At 52.2% G+C, this 23,874-nt stretch overlaps 1 long non-coding RNA gene across 7 annotated transcripts in view; it reads left to right on the top strand.

Moving 5' to 3' along the window:
* The window catches only part of LOC116577109, a 161,852-nt gene that overhangs the window by 98,944 nt on the left and 39,034 nt on the right, over positions 1-23,874 (top strand). Inside the window, exon 1 of one of the 7 annotated variants that reach the window (XR_004280386.1) lies at positions 11,827-11,838. The exons of the other annotated variants lie outside the window; for them this stretch is intronic. This is a non-coding gene — a long non-coding RNA (uncharacterized LOC116577109). Of the gene's footprint in view, positions 1-11,826; positions 11,839-23,874 lie in introns of those variants that run through there. 7 annotated transcript variants of the gene reach the window in all.

Genomic DNA, 23,874 nt, shown 5'->3' with positions numbered 1-23,874 from the left:
CAGAAGCTCCTCCTGGGAGTCGTGACTTTGTTTTCGATGCCTGGTGCTGGCCTCTGAGACAGACAAGGGTTTTAGGCAGAGCTGACACCAAATTTTCGCAATGAGACTGTTTTTTTCTGCTGTCTGTGGAATTGACAGTCTTAACTTTGCATGAACCAGGAAGTTTGGGCGTTTAACTTCCTTGTGATCTCGGGAGAAGGAGTTGAGGAATGCAGATGCCACATGCGGGAGAGAGAGAGACAGGGAAGGAAAACATCCCGTGAAAAGCCCAGAGATCGCCGCACCGAGGAACCCGTGACAGCAGCTGCCAGCCTGTGGGTGCCGGGGCCGCCGGTGGTGACGGCGTAGGCTTTCCTCGTGCGTGCTGGGCAGCTGCCAGGACAGGCTCTCGTTAGTTCATTGCTATGGCTTTGCTGCCACTGAAGTTTGCACATTGGAAGCAGCGTGTGCTTGTAAGCCCTTTGCCTGTACGGTGAGTCTGAGGGCCGTGATGTTGTCCTCAGCCTGCCCTTTGCCGTGCACCGCGTGGTGCTGGCGAGAACGCAGGGCCTGGGATGCCGTGTGCTCTAGGCTTGTTTGGTTACAGACAGAGTCTGTCCTGGGACACATCACGGAGCCTTTCATCCCAGGCCACAGCTTCTGCGTTGGAGGAAGGAACGAAGGCGTCTTGTCAGGCCCTTTTGGGGCGGCCGAGCCTCTCGGGATGGGCCCCACCCCTGTTTCCCAACGACAGCCTCCATCCTTTCCTTTTTCTGGCTTCTAGGCGATGAGGCCAGTTGTGACAAGCAGGTAGCCACCAAAGTCTGGAGATCTGATAAGCGGGGCATGACCCCTCGGAAAGGTCTGGAATGAAAACGGTTTCTCAATGTTGTTGTTTGTGACTTCCAGAAACGGTGGAAGCTCTTGCCCATCGGTCAGCTGCTTCCCTGTTACAGGTGTTCCCGCTCTGGAGCCGTTTCAGTGCAGCCTTTGCTACTTACGGACGTTTTTGTTTTGGGGTGTGTGTTTTTAAGTGAATTGAACTAAAAACTGTGGTTTTAGTTGTGGGCGGAGGAGACATTGGATGATGTTGAGACTGATTTTTGGTGGCCCCCCCTGGGGTGGAGCGTTGGTGCTGGCATCTAGTGAGTAGACGGGGCCTGGGGACGCTGGGTGAACATCCTGGGATGGGCAGGACAGCCCTCACGGCAGAGAAGCCTCCAGACCGCTCCCCTCTCCCCAGTATCAATGGCCGAGAGTGACAAACTCTGATTTAAAGAAACATTATTTTATTTATTTTTTAAAAGTTTTATTTATTTATTTGACAGAGATCACAAGTAGGCAGAGAGGCAGGCGGTGGGGGGCGGTAAGGAGGAGATGTAGGCTCCCTGCTGAGCAGAGAGCCCGATGCGGAGCTCAACCCCAGGACCCTGGGATCATGACCTGAGCCAAAGGCAGAGGCTTTAACCCACGGAGCCACCCAGGCGCCCCAAGAAACATTATTTTAAAATTAAATGTAGTGCATCCATTATGATTTCCTGTACAAAGTCCATCTCGAAATACTGAGCACAGCGAAATCAAAACCCGATGTGTAAATTCCAGGGAGGTGGCCTTGTCTGCCAAGCCTCTGGCTTTGAGATTATCTTTCTCTTTGCCATAAAGCGACATGAGCACGTGGAGAGATGTCACAGACCTGGCTGGCATGGATCTGACCCTGTCCCCCTAAATGCCAGCGGTAGGATTCCAGAAGAAAGGAAGGAGAGTTGCTTCCTTCCTCTGTGATTTGGCGCTGAGTAATGCTGTCTGCCAGCACCCCCAACGGTGTTCCCCATCCCAGACTTTGGGAACTGGTGCCGCAGGGCCACAGACGCAAGTATAAGTTGCCCAGAATAATTGCCCACAAAGACCTGCTCCCTGCACCTCTGACTCTGTGGGTGCTAGGAGCTGATCATTAGACAGATTCCCATTCTTTTTTCTTTTTCCACAGGTAGTTATAATAATAATAGCCCCCTTTAGGCACGGGCTTTTTCATCTTCAAAGTGCTTTATAAACATGAGCTAATCTCCCTGCTCCTCAGTGAGGTCAGGAGACCCACTTTTACTGGATGCTGCCACCAGGGCAGGAGAGGTGAAGTGAGTCACCGGCTGTCCAGGCTGGGAGGTGGGCGAGGTTCGAGCCGGGATTCAAGTTTTCGGTTGCTGGCCTCCTGGACATGTCCTTCAGCGAGCCACACCTTTCTCTTGGCCAGCCCCGTCCTGGTGTTTGAGCCAAACCTCAAGTTCAGGCGGGCCCGGAGAGAGAGAGAGGGTGACAGTTCTTTTCCCCCCTTTCCCTGGGCTGCTCTTATGGGGCAGCTAAATGCTTCTCTTTAAAAATAATAATAATAATAATAATAATAATATTAATGACTCCCTATGGCAGGTAAACCCGCCAAACCAGGGGGTTACTTTAAGAAAATATTTTCCTTGTAGACCCTGTTTCCCAGGACGGTGGCAGGGGTGGAACCGAGGCAAAGCTTCTTTTCAAAGGCTCTGTTTGAAGACGTCTGTGGTTGGCAGGGCCCGAGCCGTAAGGGCCGAGGGTGTCTGGCCGCGGGCCGTGACCACTCGGACAAGGACCACCATGGCGCACGCAGCCTCCGGGTGCCTGTGGGCGCTGGGGTATTTCCTTTGCGCTCATCCCAGACACTCCTGGACCTGGCCAGGAGGGGAGCCAAGGGGAGAGCTGTCGGGCAGAAGCAGTGGGGCCGGCTGGAGAGGCAGAAGCTGTGGGCAAGGGCAGAGCCATTTCCTACTGCTTTCCAAAGGTTTAAAAAAAAAAAAAAAGAAAGAAAACAAGTAAAATCTGGAGCATTCAAGAGATAATGAAACCTGTCCATGGATCGCCAAGGGTCTCTGAGTCTTCTGTCTCCTGGGGAGAGGATGAGCCCATCGGAGGTGGCCTGGGGTCCCCTGCACAGGACTGAGTAAATCCAGAAAATGTCTATTGAGTTCAGGGCTGGAGGGTGGGGGTGACTTCATGTTCATGCCACCAGGTTTGGGCTGAGTGAACTTGGTGTGGCACAGAGCCCCTTGCGTGGCCAGCAGAAGGCTTCCGATGGAAGGCATTGCTTTAAATCTTGGGGATGGCAGAGTGGACACCCCCCCCCCCCCCATTGACACTTTACCTTTGGTCTTGGGCTGCTATGACAACATCTCCCTAGACTGGCGGCTGAAACGATGTTTCTTTCTCAAGTTCTGGAGGCCAGGAAGTCCAAGATCAGATCGCCGGCACGGTCAGGTTGTTGGTGAAGGCTCTCTCCCTGGTTTGCCGGCGGCCGCCTTCTCGCTGTGTTCTTCTCTCATGGTGAGGGGGATGGGAGGGGGAGAGAGCAGAGCTCTCTCACGCCTGCCTCTTCTCCCAAGGGCTCCAGTACCATCGTGGGGCCTCCACCCTCATGACCAGACCCCCCATCCTCAAATCCCGTGACACTGGGGCTTAGGGTTTCAACATATGAATTTGGGGGGGTTACAGTATTCAATCTGCAGTGCCTTGCTATGTGATTTGGGGGTTTCAAAGCACGGAGTGTGGATGGGGATAGGAGTGCAGGGGAAGTGGAGGTTCACCAAGATGTCCGGGCAGCAGAGTTCAGAGCAGGGTTCTCCTGCATCCTTTGATGAGACAAAGGATGTTACTTATAGGACACGGAGAAGGACCTGGCAGGGGAGCGGGGCTGGGGTGATACTGGGCATCTGGGAAGTTGCTGGCAGGAGGGACAGGAGCCTCCTGGCACAGAGTGCCCAGAGCTGGCACAGAGTGCCCAGAGCTGGGCCGATACTCGGAACCCGTGCCTTCATTGTGCCTGCTTTATGGCTGCCGCCAGCTGGTTGGTCCCATAAAGGTCAGATCCGGCTGTGGGACAGTCAGCAGCAGCCTGTGGGGCGTCTCACTCTTTGCTGCCGAAAGGATCCAGTTCCCCAGAAAACAGAACTGGGGCCCCATGAGGCACGGTGTCCTCCTAGCATTTCAGTCATTTCTTCATGCTTCCTGTTGCCATGGTTTCTCGCTAAACCCTGTCAATGATATGCAGGTAGAATGGAAGGAAGACAAGAGATGGGTTCCCACTGGGATAAAAAAAAAAAATACCCTGATCAGGGCACATCGCCTGGTCTCCTTGTGTCCTCTCCACGCTATGCAGGCTCTGCCGGCCTCTCTCCCCTCGCCACTTCTCTGCCCCTTTTCCCGTGTCCCACTTAACCCGTTCCTTCCCCAAGTCGCAGAGAGAGAGAGCTCAGCCCTACTGCCTCTCGGGTGTGGCCAGCCCTCCTCACCTGGACCCTTTCCAGCCCATCCATTCTGTCTCTCATCGGCTCTGCCAGCATGTCCCAAGCAGCCTTTCTGAGCTGAAAAAAATGCTCTTGGACATCGCCATGACTGCCCGCATCCCAGCTTGTACAGGGAGGTAAAGATTTCTGTGAATCCTGTAGGTGGTTTCAACAGTTCACCCATCCCTTCCTCTTGGAAATCCCACTCCGGCTTTTCCCACTCCTCCGCGTGGCTCCCTCCAAACCATGTCTTAGTTCTTCCTGTGTTCGCCCTGGCCCGTTCAACCCTGACCACCCACAGATTCCCCCTATCCTGCCTCTGCTCACAGGGGATGAGCTCCAGCCCGAGGTTTCTATTCTAGAGTCCAATGGGCTGCCAGGGCTTTGGCCACACCCCTCAGACACACACAGACACACACACACACACACACACACAGACACACACACACAGCTCTGAAAGTTGCATCCGTAGCCTTGGGATTTCTTCAGATGTCAGCTCTGTGTATCTCTTTTTCTACCTTCCTCCTCAAGTGCGTTACCTTTGAAGTCCTACATGCCCTTGCCCCCAGATTGGGCCCCAGGTTTCTTTCCCGTTGGGGTAAAATAATTTGTCTGGACATCAACATTAAGTTTTATTACCTATTTACCTTTTGGCTGGCATTCTGCTGCCCGCTCTAATTTAATCTATACCTGCAACGTTGGCTCTCTTTTTTTTTTTTTTTAAAGGATTTTATTTATTTATTTGACAGAGAGAGATCACAACTTGGCAGAGAGGCAGGCAGAGAGAGAAGAGGAAGCGGACTGCCCACTGAGCAGAGAGCCCAATGCGGGGCTCGATCCCAGGACCCTGAGATCATGACCTGAGCCGAAGGCAGAGGCTTTAACCCACTGAGCGCCCCCCAGGCGCCCCTCTAACGTTGGCTCTTTAAAAACAAGGTTATTAGGTCCCATGCCTCTGCACTTCCTGGGAGTGAGTTCCCCTCTGCCGTCTTTAACAAACGTGTTATAATTAAACTAAAAGTATCGTTCCCCAAACTCATCCAGCCCTTTTGATCCACCCTTCCTCTTTTTTTTTTTTTTCCTCCCCACCCCATTCTCCGCAGCCCCGCCCTGGCCAGGAACTTGACACCTAACCCCCAGAGCTCCTCACCCTTTCCAGCGTGAAGACCCACATGAGTCTTACGGGTTTTCAGACTCCTGTTGACTGAGTCATAACTTAATATTTTATCTCCCAAGGATTTGAAAAACACAGCATGTTTGCGGAAGGCATTACGTTGTTAGCCTTTTAACAATGCTGAGCGCGCCTTCCGCTTGTGGGACACTGACATTCGTTTTGGGGCCCTTTGGCGACCACCAACCCAAACTTTGACCCTGGCCCCTAGTGGCCTTCCTTGGCCCAGTGCCCATCTCTCCGGTCTGTCCCCCTCACCAGGAGGTCATGCGACTTTTCCCAGATACCACCTGCTGCTCCCACGCTACCCTTGACCCCGAGAGGACGCCCCTTACCCTGCCATCTGGGTCTGCCATTGGCTTTCAGTCTTTCCAGCCTTCGAGTCCGTTTTGGGAAACATCCACCCCACCCCCAGCGGACACTTAAGTTCCAGTTGCTTGATCTTGGCGCCAGCTGTGTCCTTCGTCTGGAAAACTCCGCCTTTTTAACTGCGAGAGCTCCCTGCCGGCTCGGCCCCCGTTAGACCTGCCCAGCTCTGCCGGCTGGTGTTCAGTCCTCCGCTCTGCGTGGCTTGTCCCACAGACTTGTGCTGTAAGCACACTTTTGTGTGCTGTCTTGCTTTTACACACACCCGCGCATGCTTCCACACTATTCAGCTTTTAATGTGGAGATCGTTCAAACAGTCTAAAAATGGTGTGAAGTCCTCAGTCCTCTGTCACCCTTCACCCACATCGCCTGTTGTTATCATTTTACCCTGTTTGCTTGATCGCTTACTTTCCCTCTCTCTAGTCTTTTGGCCCAAACCACTCGAAGGCAAGTTACATACATGGTGGCCCTTTGCCTCTAGATACGTTGACGTGCGTTTCCTAAGAAGAGGGGTATCCTTGTAAGGGACCACATTGTAGCCACGCCTTCCATACCTTCCATGGATGTAGACTCATGGGATACTTCTCTGTACTCTCCAGCCTCGTTCTGGTTTTGTCAGTTGTTCTAACAACGTTCTTTATGGTACCCTTTCCCTCTGGTGCTGAACGCGGTCTAGAGTCTGTTACAGCAAGGCGGTATCTTCTGCCCTTTCATCTGGAACATTCCCATAGCCATAGTTTTTTAGGACATGAGCATTTTTTTTTTAAGATTCTATTTATTTGAGAGAGAGAGACACAGCGAGAGAGGGAGCACAAGCGGAGCGAGTGGAAGAGGGGGAAGCAGGCTTCCTGCTGAGCAGAGAGCCTGATGTGGGGCTCGATCCCAGAACCCCAGGACCATGACCTGAGCTGAAGACAGACGCCCAGTGACTGAGCCACCCATTCGCCCCGTGATGTGGGCATTTTTGAAGAGTACTGCTCTTCTCCAGGGCCCCCGTCTCCATTTTGTTAATGGAAAACTCCTCATTTTGTGCCTGAACTTTTCTTGTGGTTAGACTGACGTTACGTGGTCTGGAACTGCTGGATAGGTGGTATGGTATCTTTCTCAGCATCACACATCTAGAAGAACCCGGTGTCCATCTGTCCAGGATAAGTGATGCTCATTTTGACCACCCATGTAAGGTATGGTCTGATTTCTCCAGTGTATAAGTACTGGGCTTTTCTTCCTTGCAATATTAACAGTCTTGCTGGAGAGATACTTTAAAAATCCTGCAAAGATCCTCATCGAAATTTCTTCCTAGAATCCACATCCAGTGATGACTCCTGCCTGATCCAATCTTTGCTACGATGGTTGCAAATAATTTTCCGCCTCCAGGGCTCCCTAAACATTTGCCGTTTGCTTCTTGGCATTCCACTGCTAGCAAGAGTCCCCCGACTTCCCTACTTATTTATATAGTAAACAAATGAGTCTGTTCACTCTTGGCATGGACTCATGAATACCTACCTATTGGGTGGTTTATAATCCACTGCTTTCCTTAATTATTTTGGTGCTCAAAATGTCCCAGATTCAGCCACTGGCAGCTCCTTCAAACTGGTTCGTGGGTCCTTATACAAACCCCTTGAGAAGACTGTAAGCCCCTTGAGAACACATCAATATTGTGGTTCACCCAGGACAGTAACTCCAATGTGGGGAAGAGAGAGAGAAGGGACTTGTGTCCATTGGATGCTTTCTTGGGTCCCTTCATGCTGCTGTTTAGTGACATCTATAAGGCACAGATCTAGGACATACCTGCTCCAATCATTTCGTGGCGAGAGACTTGGGAGTATCATAGCACTAAAAGTTCTATTGGCTCGTACGAGGAAATCAAAGAGAGCCAGTCGCTGATATAATATCTTCTCTTCTCTTTGACCCCCTTTTTACCACGCTCTGTTGTTTCTACATAGATAGAAGGGCTGCCTGGATCGGAAACCACCTTTGACTTTGCCACAAAAAAGATCAAATAAGAAGCATCTAGTGGAGATGTTTTGTGACCAGGAATTATAATTTCAATTATAATTGAATTCAATTATAAATTCAAATGCCTACAGGGACCAAAAAGGTAGCCCAAGAGATTGAATGAGGTCGGTGCTTTGGGACAGTGCAGATTACAGAACCCTGGAGACACACCCCCCACCATAAAGAGGCAGCTGCTTCTCAGGTTGATACTGTTCCTGTGTAGGAACCCACGGGGGCGTTACGGATCTTCTCATTTTCACAAGACCATCCAGAAAGCCGGATTTTGACATACAATCTAAAAATCTCTCTCTCATCATGTAGCTCCAAAAGAATGTCACAGCACCCTTCAGGTCTCTATACTGAGCCAGCTAGCTTTTATATGCCCCTAGTCCCCACCAAAGACATCAGAGTACAGAGGCAGAGAACTGACTGTTGACCTTTCGTGACTCCGGACGTCATTCAGTGATCTTGTAATTTCTCATCCAAGGAAGACATTTTTCAGGTTCATCTCAAAGTTCCAATTAAAGAACAGAATGAGGGAGCATCTGGGTGGCTTGTGATCTCTCTCTCTCTCTTTGTCCAAAAAAAAAAAAAAAAAAAGAACAGAACAAGGTACAAAACACATGTCTGCACAGCCCCAATCATGCAAATCCCAGGTGTGTCACTCATGACGTCCCCCAGGGAGACCGTCCTCACTGGTCACCGGATCCGGTTTCCATGCTGATGTGGGTATGTGACTTGATGTTCAGAGACGAATTACTCGCCTCTTCTCTGGAACTGAACAAAGGTGGGTTGCGGTGACCATTGCCCCCTTGTTGGTCCACATGCCCAGCCTGTCGCCTCACCAAACCTCCAGGGAGAACATCTTCAGTATGTGCCGTCGGTCACAACTCCACAGATATCTCCACTGAATTGTTACCAAGAAAACCTTTGCCTTATGAATTTTTGTTTTATTACTTTGGTAAAGCAAATACACTCCAAAAAAACATGGGTATTCTCCTTCAAACGCTATGCCTAGAGCTCAGACTCTCTCTCTCCTTCTTTTTTTTTTTTTTTAACATTTTATTTATTTATTTGACAGATGGAGATCACAAGTAGGCACAGAGGCAGGCAGAGAGAGAGGGAGAAGCAGGCTCCTTGCTGAGCAGAGAGCCCGATGCAGGCCTCGATCCCAGGGCCCTGGGATCATGCCCTGAGAGGAAGGCAGAGGCTTTAACCCACTGAGCCACCCAGGTGCCCTGTCTTTCTCTCTTTTTCCCTCTAAAGAAATAGCAGAAGAAATGCCATCTTCTGACACCTGGCGTTTTTCAGAGGTGCCTGTCTCTCTGCTTCTCACCATGGCTAGGTCAGCTGGTCTGATTTCAAAGGCTCCCATGCCCCACTGGTTTCATGACCCACAAAATCAATTAAAACCTACGGGTTCAAGTTTGGAATGGGCAGAGCTGTCTGCTTCCTTGTACCCCTCTGCCTCTTTTCTGAACTCCCGTCTCTTTTTTCTGGATAAGTGATACCAGCAAAGTAGATCTCACGATAGGGATTTTTAGAGTTCACTCTGATCTGAAGACGTTGCCCCTCCAGGCTGGCGTCTTAGTCGGGAGTCGCTGAAGAACCCCGCTGGGACCCCCCGCAAACCCTCCCTGAGCCAGAGGGGGACCAGGCTCCAAGTGACTCTGGATAAGGTGCCACACCCCTGCATTCCGATCCTTACCCTCAAATGTCCGGAGGACCTGGGCCTCTCTTTCCTGCCCAGAATAGCATCCCTACCTTTAGGAAAAGCTATCTGCCTCCCCGTGTCTCCTTGAAAAGGGCAAACAAGTCTCTCTCGGCCCTGGTTTTGCAGACTCAGCCTCAACAGGGCACAAACCTGAAACGCGGTTGCTCCTGCCCTGTGTTGACTTTTCTTTCCAGCCACATCTGGAGGCCAACACGCATAAATTTATCGCCAAGCCTGACAACAGTTTACTGAGCTCGTACGTTAAGAGAAGGGGGGGAAAAAAAAACGATCTCCTGGCTCGCCGGGTAGGGGATGGATGGAGAAATCGATGGGCAGACCATAAACCCCAACCGTGTTTATGAGCATCTGCGGCCCGTCTGCAGACGGCGCAGGCGTGAGCCGGTCGTGTTTGTCTTGGGGGTTGAGCCCGGAGCGCTCCACGGTCTTCTCCCGCGTAGACAGGCGGCTCTTTAACCCACCAGGGACCGAGGCAGGGGAACAAGGGCCGTTCAGAGGTGGACGACCACAGACCCGATACGAGGAGAGCGGCGACGGGCCCCCGGCCGTGTTTACAATTGGGGCAGTGCAGTGGGTGGGCCAATTCTTGTGACGTACTTGAGGCTTTAAAAAACGGCCATAAATCTGATGTCTGTCAAACAGGGCTGGCATTTGCTTTTCCTTTCACAACCAGGTTTTGTGGGACCAAAAAAAAAAAAAAAAAATTTTTTTTTAAAAAGAAGAAATCTGCTAAGCTCCTGGGCAGAGTGTCCCTCTGTCCCACTGTTAGGCCGGAAGCCCCCCACCCCCCCGCCACCCCCACCAGGAGCACGTCGGAGTATGCTGGGGGGAGGCTCGCAGGGGGGAGGGGGTCGCCATGACGTTTTGCATTTTTTCCAGAAACATGGGGCTGGGGGCAGCCCAGAACTCAGTTCTGATGAGCTGAGAACCTGAAGACCTTGTGTTCAACGGCTTTGGCTCCCACCAGAGATTTGCCCAGCTTGCTTTGGGTCAACCCAGAGCACCCTGAGAAAGCCAAGGGCTCCTCTAGGCCACTGCCCTTTGGCCATTAATAAAGCTGGCACCGAGGGAGCGACTCGGGAGGGCCCCAGGGCTGGGGCAGGGAGAGAAAAGGACGTGCTATTTGTGGCCACCGGCCATGGACCCTCTGACTAGAAAGAAATGTGCTGGGGATGTCCTTTTAGCAGGCGGTTTGGCTCTCCAGCACCTCACGTCTGAGGTGAGCCCGCCAAAGAAAAGGGCACTTTTTGTGGTCAGAGCCTGGGGCTTGGACGAAACCCTTGGATGGAGGGAATGTGTGCCCTGGGAAGGCGTGGCCCACCGAGGAGGAGAAAAGCCCCCCTGTCCGTGAGCCGCGAGGCTGCCAGGCCTCTCCGCACCGGGAACAGTGAGCGACTGTTGGAGAGCTTGGCCCGCCCCGGCCTCCAGGTGTGCCCTGGCCAGTCAGGTGTGTCGTCTCATGCAAAGAGTCCCGGAGGTCCCAGAGTCCGCCCGCGGCCACCGCCCACCCCGGCCTTCCCCTTGCCAGAGCCCTTGGCTGGCTCGGGAAGCGCCGCCTTCCCTGTCGCCCTGTGCCCCGTGGGCGCGGGACCCGCCGCCTTGCTGGGTGTGGAGGGCGCCTTCGCCTCCTTGCTCTGCCAGATCTTCGTGTCCCTTCGTTTTCCGCGCAGGGGGGCGGCCCAGCCACGCTGCGAGCCGTCGGGTCTGAAGCGCTCCCTGCTTTTCAAGGCATTTTTCCTGGCCCCTGGCCACGCTTGCCTGCCTGGTTATTTGGGCAGCGTTGTTCAGGCTGTGGAAGCCCGTCAGGCCAGAAAGGGAGGTTGGGGCTCACCCCAGTGGGGTGGGATGTTCCTATAGGGTACCGGCAGGGCGGGATGCATAGACACGTCTCCAGTAGGGACCCCTGGAAGAAACCCAGCCATTGAGATGCTAGTACTTTTCCATTGGGCGGGTGGGGCCGGGAAGAGGAGGACTTTGAGCCCCAGGGACCTAGCAAGCCAAGGGATTTTCCAGGCTTGCCTTGGGGGTTATCCCAACGACAGACAAGGTATCAGGAAGCCTTTATTTATTTATTTATTTATTTTATTTCATTTTAGCCATGCTTCCCTCATGGTGATAAAAGGTTGAGTGGTCATGCTGGAGGCCCTCATCAATGCCCTCCCAGAGCCCAGGGGACCAGAGGGGTAAAATCGCACGGCTTTGCTCGGTTCCTTTAAAACTCCATTCGGTGGTAGGTGCTAGAATGAGGCACAGCTCTCAAGGACTCTCTGAGCTTCTTACCTTACCTTGAGGTCCACTTTGGGTGAACGGGTGTTCCCCTGGCTTGTGTCTTCACGGGTCTCGTGTTCTCTCAAGTCTTGTTGTTTTCTGTTGTAACTGTTTCAGAATTTCCACTCTCTGCAGCGTGGCCTGGGAGTGGGGTCCACCCCAGTTGTGCCTGGGGGACAGCCAGAGGCGGCAGCTCCGTACGTTCGCTCGTGTGGCTAACTTACTCCCGTTAGGTATCACATTAGTCCCCAAGAGGGACCTGTGCGGTCCCTGTGACTTGCTTCCCACCCCTCTATCGTTCCTCTGTTCTTCCCAGAAGCTTCATGGTTGGTCATCAGATGCTTGTGCTTACTTGCTCACGACCCGTGTCCCTACCTGGGATATAAGCAAGTGACCCAGGCAGAGCTTGTGTCCACTGTATGAGAGACGAAGCCCCAGCTCCCAGCACAGCATCTCACTCACCATCGATGCCCGCTCACTCTTGGGGCTCACACCTCCAGGATGGGAGCTGGCGGAACCAGGTGTGTGGCCGCAGCTGGGCGGTGGTGCTTTTTGGTTCCCTTCGCTTCGGCGGGCTCTGGTTTTTACGTGGCCACGGCCGGAAAGGGAGAGAAAGAGGATCGCTATTTTACGTTCAAGCCTCAGTATCGATCTCTCAAACTACGGCTGTGATCAGAGGTGTGGGATGACGGTGTATCTGTTTTAGACGGAGGGAAAACGCAAGCGGGCTTGTGGGCTCGGCGTACTTCTTGTTGTATAATGCAGAGGCCAATGAGTGAAGGGGCATGTTTCTGAACCAAAAAGATGGAGCCGCAGTTCCCCAGCCCCTCGGCCGTGTCTCAGAGTCCTGGGTTCTGATTTGGTGTTAGCCTCAGTGAATTTCTAGTTCCTTCTGCTGTTGGCTAGTGAGCGGTGGCTCTGGTCCCCTACCAGGTCGCACGTTACGTGAACGTGTTGGGTGAACACTTCCGGGAGAAAGACCCAAAAGACTTTGTCTGCTTTGTCACTCACCAGACCGTCCTTCAAGTTTTGAGTTTGCTTTTGGTCATGAATTCTCAAATGCCTGCATATTTGGAGCTTGCTCTAAGCAGCTGGAGGTAGCCAGCGCCTTCAGACTGGAAGGCCTGATTGGTATGAATGTCTGCATAGGAGGCCAGGATATTTTTTTTTAGGGGAAACAGTGAGAATCCTGCAGGCTCTGAAGTCTAGGTACTAACAGCTGTGCCCTGCTTTGCCTCTACCCTGGGTCCTCCCTCTGGGTGGAAGCTGGGCACCCATGTGTCACAGCTGGAGACTGACCCTGTAGACCACCAGAGAAGAACACGCAACGAACAAAGAGTGAATTTATACAATTTGTGAAGATTCCGTATAGCAGGCCTATGGAGATGTACCTAAGCACTGATGGCGGTGGACGGGGGCTTGTTTTGTTTTTATGACCTTTGCCCTCCATGACCATCTCCGAATGAAGACAAAAGACAAGTTCCTCAGCAAGTATGTCTGCATTTCCTGTCCCACGGGGAGGTTCTTGAGTGCCAAGGACAGTCAACAAAGTAGTAAATGAACTCGTGAGGAGGTATGAGTCAACTAGGGCTAATGTAACAAAAAGGACTGCCGATAAAGCGGCTTACGCAGCTGGAAGGTATTGCGTCTCAGCTGTGGGAACTAGAAGGTTGGCTCCTTCTGAGGGGTTTGAAGGAGATCTGTTCTGTGCCTCTCTCTGGGCTTCTGGGGGTTTGCTGGTGACCTTAGGCATCCCTTGGTGCGTTGAAGCATCACCCCGTCCCTGCCTCACTGTCATGGGCTGTGCTTCGTGTGTGTGTCTGGATTCAGATTTCCCCTTTTTATAAAGACACCAGCCCTGTCACCTTAAAGGCCCATGTCACTTCAGTGTGACCTCATCCTAACGATGACCCTGGCCACGACCTTCTTTCCAAAGAAGATCACATGCTGAAGTCCTGAGGATTAGGACTCGAACCTACAAATTTGTTCCGTGGGGGGAGGGGCATAATTCAACCTGTGACAGATGACAAGTGACCAGCCTTTACAACAGACTAATGAGAGGACTTGGATTCAAGAATTTCCAAATCACTAATCTCACCTCATGTCTTGGGGTTCGTGTGAGGCACCCGAGAAAATGTCCAGCGTGAGTTAGGAATCATTGTGGGAAGGATGGTGTCAACCCTTCTAGCACTTCCTAAGGCTTCTGTGAATTTTGCCATCCTGGCACACATACTATTATTTTCTTAATATTTTTCCATGTGGGCTCCTAGGTTATGTAAATAAACATACATGAAGAAGAAAATCTGCATCACTGTCGTAAATGGAATTAGGAGGTCGCTGTACACAAAGAGAAAATACAGTGAAATCATAAAAGATGGAGATTTTTTGGTTTTCCCAAGTCTCTGTGCCGGAGACTTGCTCTCTCTCTTACAGGGAGGGTTGCAACTTAAAGCCGCAAATGAGGATGCTTTTCCTGCTTTGATCAGTAGGGAAAGAGACCGGAAAAGGGAAAACCATTTCCGTGTGACTCCCGTCTTATCTAACAGCATGTCTGAGTGTGACCAATAGCTATCTCAGATACCACTAGGGGATGCCTCACCCCTAGCGTGGGAAACACTGGTAGAGTCCAGTGTCCTCATCTCGTGGATGAGAACTTGAAGGAACAGAGACCTCTGACAGCCTTCAGATCCCACTGCTAATTCGTGACCAACTTGTGACTTTCATCCTGGGGTTCTCAATCAGGGGTGATATGGCATCCTCCTGCTCCTGGGGGACATCGGACAGTGGTCTAGAGACAGTTTTGAGTCTCACAACTGGGCGATGTTCCTGGCATCTGGTGGGTGAGGTCGGGGAGGCAGCTAAACATCCCATGTCCTGTAGTGCACAGGACAGCCTCCACGGCCAAGAGTGGTCCAGCTCCAGATGTCTCCAGGCTGAGGTGGAGACCCCTTCCTCTAGGGGAAGCCTTCTTGCCTCGTGTCTTCAGTCCAACCCCACCCACTGCCCCTGTCCCCCCCACCGCTCCCTGCTGCCTCTTCTACTTAACTTCAGATGCTGTCTGTTTCTGAAACTTGACCAGTAGCTATCACTTGACCAAAGAAGTGTTGGAAGACATTATCTTTTCGACCTTAGGAGGCTTCTGAGCCACGTGGTGGTACAGGAGACAACCTCCGACTTTCCAACCATCTCCGAACCACAGAGTGTTAAATGTTGCCTGTTGTTCATTGGAAGTGGCCTGGAATCAGATTGTAGCAGAATTGGCCTCCCTTACACCTTCCTATACACAATACAGTAGAATGATCTCCATCTTCATCCTCAAAGGAGGAAGTTCTGGAAGTGGGATTTCTGAAGGTGGGACTTTGAAGGGTTTTACGTTAATCGAATGGCACAAAAAGATGAGTTGGCCTGTGGACTCTGCCTTGAAGGGAGATCCATCTTAGTAAGGACAGTAAGACAGTGAGACCTTTCCCTAAGTTCTCACAATATAGACCCAGCTAGAAATTTTCAGGAGCCGTGGAGAGCTGGGGGGAGCAGCTAGATAGGAGATAAACATCCACCAAGTAATTCCGGACTCCGCTGTTGCTAAAGCTCGCACTGATACCTGTGCAGCTGTCATCCTGTCCAGTTCTTTCTGAAACATCTAAGGCGATGGGCGAACCCAGTCTCTCTCCAGTTATGAACTTGATCCTTCACCCCCATAAGTTAACAAAACTTTGCTTGGCGTGATGCTTGTCTCCACAGCCTGTATCTCTCTGCATTCTGTGCCCTGTAGAGTTGGGTTTTGTGGAGTTTCTGCACCAGGCTCTGGGCCGTTGGCTGCGAGGCGTGTTTATTCTGTGCTCCTTTGTATGCGTGCCATCATGGGTGATCTCTGCTCCCCGTCTGTTTGGCTGTGTTTGGGGGTTTCTGAGCCTTTTGGCAGGTGGTCCCCCATTTGCCCTGCATCTCTCTGGAGCCCACTGACCTCCCAGTTTTCCTCCAGAGTTCGACATGTCTGCTGATGGGCTTGCAGCTTCGGCCGAGTCCCGACAGGTCCTGGGTCTTACTAGAAGCCTGGAATGACTTCTGCCTCTCAGTTTAAGTAACTGCCTCTGAAGATGATACTCCAAACAGAATCCAGTGGTGTCACACGGCATGAGGAGCCTGGCTGGGTCCCTGGGTTCCAGAGGGAGGCTGGTTGCTATGGGACCGGGGAGCCAAGTTCAACAGCCTTATGATCTGTTCGGTCCCCGGTTATAGCTCAGGCCTTTAAAATTGGCCAAGCTTGAGAAAGGAGGCATCATGTTATGGGGCTTTCGGAATTCCGTTTAATATTTTAAAACATCTGCACATTCTTTCCCGGTCTCAGTTAAATCACCTCTTTTCTGTTAGGATTTCCTGATACACCCGAAGAAACCGCAACCATTGCCTACACGTGGTTTCCCCAAGTGAAATAATCATCCTTTCCGCTCATGGCTTGCCTTTCTTTGAGAATCACACATCCCTCACCCCACTCTCTGCCCCAGCTCGATTCTCATGTGTCCCCAGACATCCCGTGGGGATAGGAGGGAGGAGGAAGGATGGCCCAGATTTTGCCGATGGGGTTGATACAGCAGCATAAATGCAGATCGGGCCTGTGCTGCCCGCAGGCTCCCAGGAGGGCCTGTCGCTTGCTCGTCTGACTTTGAGCACAGCCAACCGCCTCCCGATGGCCTCATTTGAACGCCACCTCTGCCAAGCGTTCTCGCTTCCTCTCCCTGGGCATTTAATCGATCACCTGCCTGCCTGTCTGCCTGGGGGTGTCTGTGCATTCCTCGCTTTTTGCTGATGCTCAGCCAAGTATTAACACCCCTGATGCCCAGGACTGTGCAGCTAGGAAAGTGCCAGACTTGGAATTCCTATGCAGAAGTGCCCACCATCCTCTTTTGCACTAAACCCAGCTAACGCACTGGCAAATGACCCCATAGTCATTTCCCTTCTCCCCAGCCCAGATGCCCTCCATCCTGCCAACCCCGGAGGGTGGGAGCCGCCTTCTCCTGGAGCTCCTCGCTGCGGTGTGTGAACATACAGATGTCCACACGTATGACACGCATAAAGGACACCACACACATGTAATTCACATCACAAAATAAGAGCATCCGTTGTTTGAGACGTTATCTTTCCTAGAAGGTTTTCTGGGAGCCTGGCACCTGCCTTCTCCGCTTTGTATTTCCGGTGCCCGTGGTAATATGTGACAGGCAGTGGGTGTTCCAGTAATACTGAAATGCGCTAGTGGCGTGCAGTGATTTCAGATAAGATCTGTGCCTGCCTGTGTCGTGTTTCGTTGCCCTAAGGCTGCCGCAAGGCCTTGGGGTGGTTTTTCCTTAAGAACCCTCCCCGCTTTTCCCTTCAGGGGTGGCTGCTGCTGGTGTCCCTCGTGCAGGCAGGTCACAGTGTGGCCGTGAGGAAGGGCTGGGTGGCGAGTGTGCGCCTCCCCAAGAGCCTCACGTCTCTCTCCCCGTCACTGGCCGTGTGTCGTCTGCCTGCCCCGGACCTGGGGGCACCTGGCGAGGGAGCCCGCCGCGCTCCGGGCAGCCTCCCGGGAAAGCTTGTTTGTCTTTCCATAAAAGACTTCGTGGCCTGGGCAGGCTGACAGTGTCAGATGGAAAGTTCAGTGCCTTCAGTCCCCAGAATGGGCAGCGGCTGTCACCGCTTGTGCCTGGGACCTGGCTGGGCCTTGGAGGGGTCTTGGCGCCCCCCACCCCACCACCACCCTACCCCAGAAACAGGAAGGCTGGGGAAATGGTCTAAGGCCCGGTACTTGGTGGTCTTGTCAACCAAGGCAAATTCAACTCTGTTTTCACATAGAGGCTGGTGTCCTTATTCCTGTGGGGCACGGGGGGCTTTTAAACTCAGAGCATTTACTGTGCCCCAGATGCTGTTATTAGTGCTTTGTCAATATGTTTTTTTAAAGATTTATTGATTTTAGAGAGAGACGGAGAGAGAGCTCGAGCAGAGGAGGGACAGAGGGAGACTCTAAAGCAGACGCCGCCCCTGAATGTGGAGCCTGATGTGGGGCTCCATCCCAGGACCCTGAGGTCATGACCCCAGCCAAAATCCAGAGTCGGATGCTTAACCCACTGAGCCACCCGGGCGCCCCGCTTTACTGATCTTAATTTAACTTTCCAAACAACCCTACAGGCGGGTATTCAACTTATACAAATTGCTGATGGATGGGAAAACAAGGCACAGAGAAGCCCAAGACTTAGAGTAAATGGTGGGTCTGGGGTTCCAACTCATGCAGGCCAGCCTGGGTTTTGGGTTCTGCTGCCTTAAGAAAGAAATTCGAGAGTTTAAGAGCCAAGTCTCCACTGCCCCCCAACTCCTAAGTTTGCTGAAGTAGGAGCCCCTCCATTGTATATTTGTGCTGGAAGTAGCCCTTCTCTGGTAGAGAGGGGGCACAGATGGGGTGGTGGGCAGCCTAGAGCAGAGTTCGGGAGGTCCCACGGTGCAACCCAGGAGAAGCTGGTTGCTGGGTGTTGGGCGGGGGAGGAGGATGGAAGAAGCCGTGCCAATGCCCTGGGGCACGTCCCTCATCACCGGCCCAGACACCAACCCAGAGAGGTGGGAGCCTCTTTCTCCCCTAGCCCTGCTTTACAGCTATTAAGTGGGGATTTGCCAATCAATAAATCAAGGCACCTGAAAAAGGAACCGGGAACCACACTGGCTCCTTCCCTCTTCTTGATTAAAACAAACAACATTATGAAATGTCAACCTGTCAGTCGTTCGGAAAGTTTGTAGCATGGAAAGGCGATTACCCAAATGACTTTTTAAAAGTATGAGCATTTGCCTGGCTGAATGGTTTTTAATTAATGCCCCCAGTTAATGTTAATAACTATTCATAGCTATGTACGCTGGGCCTGGGGTTTAGGAAACGTTTGGTATCTCTGGCAGAGGCACAGGGCTGACCCAGGCTGGCGAGGGGGCCGTCGGCAGCTTTCACAAACCTAAGGGACCTCAGGATCCATCTGGGCCTCGGCGGGGAGGAGGCTGTTTGCACTGAGGGTGTGGGTTTGGGTAGCGGCGTGACTTTTCACGGCACCATGCGTGTTGCTGCTGTCCAGGTGGCCTCCAGGGCCAGGTCTCCCCAGGTAGATACCTGCACACACGAACTTCTCGGGGGATTCTTTGGGAAAAGAATGTGGCTTGGGGTTACACCATGTAAACTTACCTCCCTCGTTTTCTGTGATCTCATTTTCCCTTAAAATATCATTGGAAAAGTGTTTTTGAGTTGAACATTTTATTTTCCATTAAACACGGTGAAACTGACGTAGACGGAGGCCAAGGCTTGGCCAGAGGGCGAGGGTACAGGCCGCACGCCTCTCTGGGTGAGCCGTCGGCCCGCGCTCGGCCACAGGTACGTCCTGACCGCCACCTGGGGACACTCCACCTCGATGCTCCCACTTCGGAGGGGTTATTGACCGTATGGGCAGAAGGTGTCCCCAGGGGGCAAAGATGTGGTTTCAAGAGAGAAACTTGTAAACTAACTAACTTCCTTCCTTCCTTTCTTCCTTGGTTCCGTTCTTTTCGGCACAGTGGGTTGGCCTCTGTCTTTGGCCTCCTGTTGGGGACTCCGCTCAGTGAAGATCCGGGGGAGAGGTCAGACTGGGCCTACTGTTAGCATCTCCAGGGGGAGGTGGGTTGTTGGGGAAGACTTGAGGCATCGGAGAGCCTCCGGAGGCAGCAAGGACAGCCGCTCTGACTCGGCAGGCGGGAGAGAGCTTTGCCGGTGCTGTGGCCAGCCACCCACCTCTTTGGAGCCCCGCGGGCCGGAGGGTGGCACAGGGCACCAGGGCTCCTCCCCTTAAGGTTCTGTTTACCCCATGGGGCTCTAGGAAGCCCCACACAGGAGGCAAATTCCCACCCTAAAGGAATTTAAGATCTCTTTGTGGGGGGAAAAAGGATAGGTAACCTCTCCCTGTGTTCTCAGGTTTGGTGCACATAGAGGGTACCAGAGGTAATACTGTGGCTCAAGGCCCAGCCACCACCAAGGGCTGGAAAGTCAGGTGGCTTCCTGTAGGAGGCGGTACCTGGGTGGGGCCTAAAGGGAAGGTGTTAGGGAGGCGCAGAGTGAGGGAGGCCTTGCAGGTACAGGGAAGTGAAGATTAGATAGCAACGGAGAAGTCCTACAAACAAGTCCCAGAGTGGGAAGGAGGGCTGGGGAGAGGGGAGGAGCAATGGAGAGTAGGGGGCTTTTGACTCGAGGCGGGCAGGTTCGGTCTGTGCACAAAAGGCAGTAGGGAGCCGCTGTCGACTGGCAAGCTTAGTCGGACGTAATCGATATTTCAGAGTGGTAGCCTGGGTGAGCAATACAGAGGGGGCTGACCAGGCAAGCTGAAAGGCAGGGAGCCCGGGTGGGGGCCCTTACAGTAGCCATAGACAGGACAGCAAGGGTGCTGTCAGCTTTTTCCTGGGTGCCAGAGGAGCTTGGTACAAATGTGGCCTCAACTATTTACTAGCCTCATGACCCTGAACTAGTTTTAAATCTTTCTGTATGTCAGGGACCTTGTCTTCCACACGGGGATCCTAATATTCATTCATTCTTTTAACCGGAAGAGGGCTTCATCTTCCAACAGATGCCGATCATACAGTGGAGAACCTGGTACATTCTCGGCAGGCAGAGATACAAACTAGAATTAAATAAACACATGTGGTCATTTCAGATGAGGTCAAGTGCTGTGAAGAGGTTTGTGGCTTGTATGGCTTGGGTGGCCCGTGTCCTGGAGTCATCATGGACGCCTCTCTAAGAAAGCACGGTCTGAGCTGAGACTCTGGACATTAAACTGTTTCAGGCTCAGGAAGCAGTAAGTGCAAAGGACCTGAGGCACCAAAGATGGGAAGCTTTTTAGCTGAGAAATAGAGCTAGTGTGCAGAGGGATAGATAACAGGGGGAGACGTGGCCCAAGATGAGGGACTTAAGTAAAGGAATCCATGGGAAGTGCTGGGACACAGTGAGCACTCAGCAAATGACATTTTTATTATGTGGACACCTGGGCTGGAGGCTAACGAGAGCCTCGGCTGTGGGGGAACATATGGATTGTGTCCATATGGAGACATATGGACAAGATGGATCATGAACCACATGAGCAGAAGAACTGACCAGGGGTAGTGACTCATGCGATCTGGGGGGACATTGTCCATGTGGGTCACTGAGAGAGTGAAGTTTAATTCACTGAAATGGGAAGGTGCTGAGGGGAGCCTGGTTGAGGGGGAGAGAAGGACTTACCACTAAATGTGGACAACTTAAGGTTCTTTGGGAATCAGGGGTCAGCCTGAAGGCTGTTTGCACCCTGGAGCTTAGGAGAAAGGACAGGGGCAGGGATTTGGGGAAATCTTAAAGGACCAGGGGAGAGGATGGACATTCAGCAGGGCTGGGGCTGGAGCCTTGGGATCCCCGTCTATACTGGACCCAGGAGGAAGAGGAGGGGAGGGGGCAGTTCCTGGGCCTGGACACCCAAAGGAGGCCCATGAGGATCTTGATTTTCAGGCACAAATCCACTTGTCCCGCTGCATGCTTTCGCAGAGCAGCAGGCCCCTTATTTCTGGCGTGGCCTCAGCTGCTTCCATGGTGCTTGGCCTCTGTTTCCAGCCAGGGGTTATGTAAGAAGCTCCGGGAAGTGCATGGAGACACATGTCGTGAACCAAAGTGGCTAGTGTCCTCAGAGCTCTCTGTCTATAATGGCACAGGTATTTGGAAAATGCCACGGAGCAGGTCTGTTAACCCTCTGGCCTGCAGCGTGTTGGCTGGGTTAAGATTCTTGGTCAGGTTTTATAGCTCAAGCCGGTGTGGACTGCACCCTTCAGGGGAAGGTGCTGCTCTCCCTTTGGTGAAATCTACAGCTGCCTCTGAAGTCACCCACACTTGCCCCTTGCGGTGCGGCTCACCCCTGTTCTGGGGATCACACAGGAGGTCCCAGGTGCACCCCTGCTGGATCTCACCTCGAACCCCAACTTGGGGTCAAGCTTGCTGTATCTCTTTCTGACTTCACAAGCAATCCTGCAACTTCCGTTCTGACTGTTCTCTTTAAAAATCGTGTGGATAGTTTTATTTCTAACTTAAGACTTTGGAATGTCCATTTTATTTGTATTATCTTTATGAATACCAAGGGTGTTTTTTTTTTTTTTTCCTTCACCAAACAAGGCCTGGTCACTGTAGACATGTAGAAATAAAACAAATTGCCCATACTCCTGCTCCCCAGACATGACAGTGGTTAACCTTTTGCCTTCTCCTTCCAAGTTCGCCTTTATGAACTGTGCAATTCTGTAATCTAGTTATTTTTACACTGCTAGCAGTTAATCCTTCCCAGTTAACTTACCCCAACCTGGAAACAAGCTACGCACTTGAACGCGTGGTTTAATTTAGCACCGATACCCCATGTGTGAAATGCAGACAAGAGTAATTCCACTGTGCATCTTCCACCAGAAATAACAGGACTGATCGTGGCTCGCGGTCGTGGAAGTCTTATGAGTGACAAAGAATGGTGACTATCAGGTGAGAAAGGGGACACCCAGGAAGGGATCTAGGGTGACACAGCTGGTTGGTGGCCAAGCTAGGATTTTAGCCTTTGACTGACTCTAGAACCCGTAAGTGTGTGTGACATCATTTCGCTTATTCACCAAGCCTTGGTGTCGTCCCATCTGCACGGTTTCTGCCGGATACTCGACTTCCCCTTGTCTGCGCCTGGAACGGGCAGTTTTGCCGAATGTGTCGGTGTGTTCCCCGTTCAGGAAGAGGGACACGTTTCTTTGCTGCTTCCGACCTTCCTCCAAGGCTCCTTAATATAGTTGGCACGGGATGGAGGTCTCCTTCCAAAAAGTGTACACTTGCCTCAGCCTTCTTGGACTCAGAGGCTGAGATCTGGCTACACCTCCTTACAAAGACAGTAATCCAGCTGACAGTAAGTCTGCCCATTCCGGCTCCCTCTTCCCCGTCTCTTAACTGGCTCGCCCGGAATCCTTGCGGATCAGGAGCAAGAGAACTAGATCTCTGTTGTTTGAAGCCGAAGGCTGTTGTGTGGAACTGGTTTTCTTTCCCATAAAGTCATTGTCCTGGAGTATACACGTACGGACAGAGCGACGTGCACACAGACATATATTTTTGAGGTCAGGTTGTCCATATACGATCCATTCCCACGGCCCTTTGATTAAAGAGCAAGAGGACCTACTGTAGGCTCCAGGGTAGGCTCAGAAAAGCCATCTCCGTCTCCTGGAGAGGCACATTGCAATGATTTCATGGGTAGATCACGTTGGCCCGAAGCACCGCTCGGCCTGTGTGCTCATCACCGTCTTTGTCCTCACATGGACACCCCCCCTTTGCAGGAGCCACAAACATATGAGCCCTAAATACCCCTGGGTGGGCCAGAGCTTCGTCTCCCTGTTACAGCACTGACTTGGGAGTCCGCGGGGGACTTTTTCCCCCCAGGGGAAACCCCCTGCAAAGAGCGGGGAAAGCCGGCTGTCTTGCCACGGTGCTTATTTTGGTTAGACGAAGGATAATCCTCATTTGCTGTCTACTTGTCCTGACGTCCCGGCAACAGGTCTTGGGTGTTGTAGCCGGTGATGAGCTAAGGGGATAGGCACCGAGCAACCCCTGTTCATGGCATCTCCTCTCGAGAGACTCCTCCACAGAGGTGGGAGGGAGAGGGAGAGAGAGGAAGAGAGAGAGACAGCATATTTATTTAGGGAAATGTGCATTTGTGAGTGTTTTCCAAGTCCACATTTCACAGTTGGGCCAGAATAATTAGGAGGTACATTGCCATCTGGGCATGTCAGTTCTTCTGTTTACTCGTTCTGAGTCAGTGCCCATTAATAAAGTCCTTGATTTGGGTTTGGGATGGCCCAACTTTTCTTTTGTGAAAAAATAACTGTCTGTCTGTCTGTCTGTCTCTTCTCCTTGGGGCTTTATTGAGCGAGTTTGTAGGAAAGACCCCTGGGCAGCTGGCGGACCAGGATGGGGTGGAAAGGAGAAGGGGTGGGCGCAGAAAGAGCCTTTCCAGGCTTCCTCAGCTAGAGAATTTAAAAAGGTAAACAATGCCTAATCC

Source organism: Mustela erminea, chromosome 18 (genome assembly GCF_009829155.1).
Source record: "Mustela erminea isolate mMusErm1 chromosome 18, mMusErm1.Pri, whole genome shotgun sequence".
Taxonomy (NCBI): Eukaryota; Metazoa; Chordata; class Mammalia; order Carnivora; family Mustelidae; genus Mustela; species Mustela erminea.
This window is presented reverse-complemented; position numbering and strand designations above follow the sequence as displayed.